Below are 6611 nucleotides of genomic sequence, written 5' to 3' on the forward strand. Positions count from 1 at the left end.
ATCCAGTTGTCCTGGATCACAGCAGTATAGCTGTTATCTCTAGATGCTTACTATGTGCTAGTCATGTAACATACATGATCTCATCCAATAACCTTAAGGGTTAGGAGTACGAAGCGGTTGCATTTCACGATGGAAGAAGCTGAGTGTTGGAGCCACCGGGTAACTCTCGGCTCTCACTCAGATAGTACATGGGGAAGCCAGGGCTAAAAGTGGCACTTGTCTACCTCCAGACAAGCCCTAGTGCCCTGGAGCAGTGCTACCCCTGCCCCAGCTTCAGCATCTTAGGATTGATTTCTGCCAGCACCTCACAACAGGTATCAGATTTCCCTTTGAGCAGCATCAGTAGGGTCTCTGTGGATCCTGTGAGATGGAGTGATAAGTGTAATGAGTGAAAATTTCCCATGGCCGATGACAAAGATGGCACTATATATTTCACACGCACTTGTCGTGGGGATAGTGACATTTCTTATTCACATTAGAACTTTGATGGTTTCATCAGTGAGCCTGGAACCAAAAATCCTAGGCTCACATTTGACCCAATTCACATATCCCTCAGGTTAGAAATAGACTCAGGCATGCACGAGCTTTTCAGAATATTAATCAATGATGAAAATTCATCATTAATTTATTTGCATATTTCATCATTCATTCAGGCTTTCATCCATCTTTTGACAGGTCACCCATCAAACATCAATGTAATTATGCCTGCTGGGTGCTAAGCATTATGTTTGGTAGCCAGGAACCAAGAAATGGTAAGACGCAATTCAAATCAATAGATATTTCTCTAGTGCTTGCTATGTGCTGCTGTTCAGTGTGTTGAGGGTTCAGGGATTCTGTGGACTTACCTTGGTGGAGATTTTTCTAACTAGGAAGGCAGGCAGGCAAACAGATATATTAGATATGGTGTGATACCTACGGTCTGTAATAGAGGTATGTGCCACATGCTAAAGGAGCAGAGTGGGTGGGGAATCTGCTCTGTTAGGGTGTAGCAAAGGCTGCAAAGGAGATGACTTTTAAGCTGGACCCTGAAGAGAAGGGAAGAAACCTTACTACAGCATGAGCAGAAGCTGGGAGGCATGCTCAGCATGTGACAATTTGTTTGGTGTGGCTAGAGGGTCCTCAGGCCTTTGTGTGCTTTGGACCTGGACACCCACATTCTGTTGTCGGGGATAGCGCACAGGGTTCTGCAGTTTTGTTTTTTTAAGTAGGCTCCATGCTGGGCATGGGCCAACTCAGGCCGAGTTCACGACTATGAGATCAAGACCTGAGCTGAGATCAAGAGTAGGACACTTAACTCACTGAGCCACCCAGGCACCCCATGGGTTCTGCATTTTTAACCAAGGCCCCGGGTGATTCTGATGCAGGTGTGAGAGACCACAGTCTGAGCAACCCGGCTTCATTGGCAGGAATTGCAGAACATGATTCTTGAACAATGTGTGAAGGCCCAGCTGTGCGGGGTGTCAAATACCATGCTTAGGAATTTGGGCCTTTTCTCTTCTCAGTGGAGAGGCCCCCGTGGGAGGCTTTCAAGCCAGCAGCCCGGAGGGGGTACTGAAAAACAGAGTGGCCACAGGGAAGGAACGTGGCCAGGAAGCTTTTACAGCTGTCCAGGTCTGTGGTTCTGAGGGCCTGAGCCAAGACCACACCCCCTACCAACAGCAAGGAGGTCGTTGGGAGCATGTGGGGCCGGCTTTGAGAGGGCTATGGAAGATGGGACCACTGGGCCTGGGGTAGAAAGGACAAAGGAGGCAGAAGGATGGGGAGATGTGAAGAATGAGCTGATGTTTCTAGCTGGGGGCCTGCGGGGTTGTGAGGGGGAGCAATGAGCTCTGATTTACATGAGGTAAGTTTTTAGGACTCAAGGGATCTCTAGAAGGGAGCAGGTAACAGGCAGTTGAAGCCAGTCTGGAGCTTAGATCTGGGCCAGAGGCCAGTGCAGAGAAAGGAGCCAAAGCTGTGGAACATGGGTGGGATCTCAGAGAGAAGGAACATTGCAGGGCAGATAGCTGCAGAATCAGAAACGGTGGTCAAGAAGAGAATTAGAAAAGGACACTGTTTTGTCATCAATTTATGACTTCCGTGTTGCAGATGGGAAAACCAGGACTAAGACATAAATGTCATGTCTTTGGTCAATGTGCTCATCGGGATGGATCCAGGACTTTGAACCTGAGCCTCTTTGGCTCAGCATCCATATTGTCTTCTCTACTGAGACTCCAGGAAGCAAAACCCATCCCCAGAGACAAAATAATTGAATTCATAGATCCAGGGTGGGAGGCTGGAAAAGATGCAGCAAAAACAACTGGCGAGGGGAAGCTGGTAGGAAACCATCTTCCATTAAGGGAGCCATATTTTTCTTTACCTTTCCCCACTAGCATATTTTGAAGCAAATACTAGACCTCTTATCATTGCACCCATAAATATTTAAGTATGTAATCTCCAAAAGATAAGGGCTCTTTCTTTAACATAGTCACAATACCATTATCACACTTTTAAAAAAACCTAACAATAATTCCTATTAAGTGAACCTACTGAGGGCAATTTGACAAGACCTCAGAATGGAAGCCGGGCTTGCTTATCTTGAGCCAGTATTGTCACAACGCCATGATAAGGAATTTAAATTTTCCCAAGATAATTACAGAGAAGGCGAACAGGGGATTGGAAATGCAGATTTGAGAAGCTTGTCAGGGCCCTGGGAAGGAAATGTTATAAAGGGGAGAAAAAAAAAAGTCTGGGAAGATTTGCAGAGTACAAAAGAAAAGAATCTTCTTTCTGACTTCCCTTTTCTTCATCCAAAGGCCTTTAGTCAGAAATGTGAAATAGGAACCGGGTCTAAAGTGAAACCAAACAGATTAAAAATAACATGAGTAGTTGTTAAGATGCAAGAATACAGACTTCTGGGGCTCATTTCCCACTAAGATTCTCCTGACAGATCACTTCATAGTGAGCTAAGAACTGCTCTGTTGCTGTTCAGAATGCTAGCCTCCTGGGAGGTCCTATATATTGTTTATTAACTGGTTTACGAACTGGACTCTGCCCTTCTGCTTCGCATCTGGAAACCTGGATTCTGGGTCCAGCTCCTCTACAAAGTTGCTCTGTGACCTTGGACAAGTTATTTCACATCCCTGAGCTAATCTGCAACAAACATGAGGGTGTGAGACCACAAGATCTCAAAATTCCCTTCAAGCTCTGAATTCTCTGACCCAATGAACACCTAATGAAATGTCGCCCATCCCCAAGGGTTTGGGCTTTGGTTTGATGTTACCCTGTATCAGCAAAATGCTTGGCTGACTTGGTTGAGCAATACCATGAAGACCCCACGTGTTTATTATGCAGGTCCTTGCTTCCCAAACACCCAGGTTGTATTTGAACCCCAGAAGGAAATCCAAGCCACCAAGAGGTGGCTCCTCATGCGCTCACAAGAAACCAGTGGGTAAGGAGCAGATGGAAATCGCCCAGAGCCATCTACAGATGGAACTGGCTGCCTGAGGCCCAGGAAGCAAACGGTAGAAATAAGTTTAAAGGACAGCCCCATGTTCTTTCGATGGCAGGTAAAGGAGCTGATGAATGGCAACCAGGGATTTGGGGCTGAGATGGAGCTAAAGGCAAGCAAGTGGTCTTGAAAAGCTGTCAGATCATGGTGCCATATGTTGCTGGCATTCTGGGCTTTGGCTGGGGGAGCTGCATTAGAGCAGAGTCCTAAAAACCCAGGTTAGAGTGGAGCCAGAGGAAGACACCTAAGCACGTGAACCAAAACATGGGGAGAAACAATTCAGACCCCTCCCTGGACAAGAAGAGCAGCCCTTTCCAGAAAGCCTGCCCCCGGTCCCCAGTCCCCAGTCCCCGCACCCCCCCATACCCACCCCCCCGCCCCCAGCCTGGCTCCTTACCCCACCAGTGGCCTTTCATTTCTTCAGTTCCTCCAATGTGTTCTCTCCCTCCCATGAGAGGGTTTCTGCTGGAGTCCTGTCCTCTGCCTGGATGGCAGCTCTCTTCTCCTGGTCAGCTTCTGCTCAGAACTTAGCTCAAACCTGTGCTTTCATGAAGCCCTCCTTGACCTCCCTACCTAAGACAAAGCACTCCATTTCTAGGTCCTTCTACCATTTCTATCATTATGTACTTTAAAAAAAAAAAAAAGCACTCAACACTGCCAGAATTTCCAAGTAGTTATGTGATTTTTTTAATTTCTTGAAATAACTTCAAGCTTTCAGAAAAGTTGCAGAAATAATACAAAGAACTCCCAAATACCCCTGGTCCATCTTCAACAACTGTTAACATTTTGTCATATTTGTTTTATTATTTTCTGTTTTCTCTCTCTGTGTATGATAGATTATATAGGTTATATATACAAACTACATGTATAGCTAATATATATATGATCATTATTTTTTTAACTACTTGAGAAAAAGTTGCAGGCATCTTGCCCTTTACCCCTAAATGTTTAAGGATTATTTCCTAAGAACAAAATTATTCACTTACATAACCACAGCACAATTAAATCCTTTGATTCTTTGAGTAATGTCTGTCTCTTTTTTTTTAAGATTTTATTTATTTATTCATGAGAGACAGAGAGAGAGAGAGAGAGAGAGAGAGGCAGAGACACAGGCAGAGAAGAAGCAGGCTCCATGCAGGGAGCCCGATGTGGGACTTGATCCCCGGACTCCAGGATTATGCCCTGGGCCGAAGGCCAGTGCTAAACTGCTGAGCCACCCAGGGATCCCCTGTCTGTCTCTTTCCACTCAAATGTAGACTCCATGAGGGCAGGGGCTACTCTGGCTCACTGCCCGAGCTCACCCCCTATCATACCGTCTGGCGCATCGTTGGTGCTCTACAAATATTTGTTGAATGCATAAGAAATTGGGAAGGATTTGTCAATGCTGCATTCTACCCTAGCCACAAGCTTTCTCTCACTCAACAAGCTCCGGGTGTTGGATTGGGGTTGGGTGTTTGAATTTGTTGCCCGTCTCCATTTCTGTGGAGAATAAGAATCCCACCATGGTAAATTATAGTGCCTGAAGATTTGGCTTCTGTCATTTTAAAATCCTCTCCAACCAGCCTTGGCCCTTGCTCAGCCTCAGTCTTGAGTGGCACCTGTTGGCTATTGCACCCAGTTAATTAGCTCCATGAGAGAGTTCTGGCACAGACAGCTGGAATGCCAGCCAATCTTTCCATGCAATTGCTTGTATGAGGTGTCGGCCTCTGCCTTGGAAACCGCCCACTGTAGGCTCTTGGCCCACTAGGTGCTTTGAGCTACCTTGCAACCTGTGTTGGGCCATCCTGTGGGATGTTATAGCTGCTTAGTTAACAGAGAAGCTGATGGAGGGGATGGAGGGAATGGATGTGCTCCAGAGGGAGCGAGAGCTGGAGCCCACAGCTCATGGAATCTTGAGTTGGAGAGATCTTTAGAGATCTTTTAGGACAGAGGTTCTAGGGGAGCCTGGGTGGCTCAGCGGTTAAGCATCTGCCTTCAGCCCAGGGTGTGATCCTGGAGACCTGGGACTGAGTCCCACGTTAGGTTCCCTGCATGGAGCCTGCTTCTCCCTCTGCCTGTGCCCTTGCCTCTCTCTCTCTCTCTCTCATGAATAAATAAATAAAATCTTTACAAAAAAGGATAGAGATTCTCTAAGTACAGTTCCCCAAACCACAGTATTCGCACCTCCTGGGAACTTGTTAGAAATGCCCACCCAGACCTGTTGAATTAGCACCTCTGGGGATAGGCACAGCAATCTGTATTTTAACTAGCCCTCCTGGTGATTTCGATGCATGCTCAGGTTTGCAACCCTCTGCTCTAGGCCAACCTCGCCAGTTTTCAAGGGGGGAGCTCAAGCTCCTGGAAGGTCACCCTGGTGCCTCTTTTCACACAGGAACCTTCTCTGCTCCTTGCTGCCTTTCCGCAGCTTGCTGTTTTTTTTTTTTTTTTTTTTAATGTTTTCAGAATCATAAATAAGCTTTTCACAGGCTATTACATTACCATGGCAACGTGGCAGCTGGCTAGAAAGAAGCAGGTAGCACAACTGCCTTGGGGGGTCTCAGTGGAACTAAAGTAATTGTGATTTTTCTCTCTGCTGGGGTCATTCTCTTTATTCAGGGCCTCTTTGTTTCTCTCCTCTTTTCCTCCTTTGTTCTCCTCTTTTCTTCTCTGCTTGGCCCTTATTCCTACCTCTTCACATTAGGAGCAACATGTGTTCTAATTGTTTTAGATTTTCCAAGGGCTGCCAAATCTGACCTGGGCTTTGAAACTAACAATCACACTGCAAGGTGGGCGGATGTGAGCAGGGCTATTTGACTGCATTTGTGTTCCCATCAAAATGTTGTATTAATTTTTAAAAATTGATTAACTTAACTTTCAAGGAGTTACATGCAGAGTGCAAAATTAAAAAGGTACAAAATAGTACACATTAAGAGGGAGTCTCCCAAGACTCCTGGGGTCCAGGTCCCCTCCCTGTGAGGGGGGGCATGTCCCATTTCCTGTTTCTTGTGCATCTTTGCTGGGATAGCCCATGCACACATAAGCATATACTTTTATCTCCTTTTTTAATATACACAATTGGCAGCATTCCATACCCACCATCCTGTACCTTGTTCGTTCACTCAGTGATGTCTTAGTGATCCTT

Source organism: Canis lupus, chromosome 24 (assembly GCF_011100685.1).
Source record: "Canis lupus familiaris isolate Mischka breed German Shepherd chromosome 24, alternate assembly UU_Cfam_GSD_1.0, whole genome shotgun sequence".
Classification (NCBI taxonomy): Eukaryota; Metazoa; Chordata; class Mammalia; order Carnivora; family Canidae; genus Canis; species Canis lupus.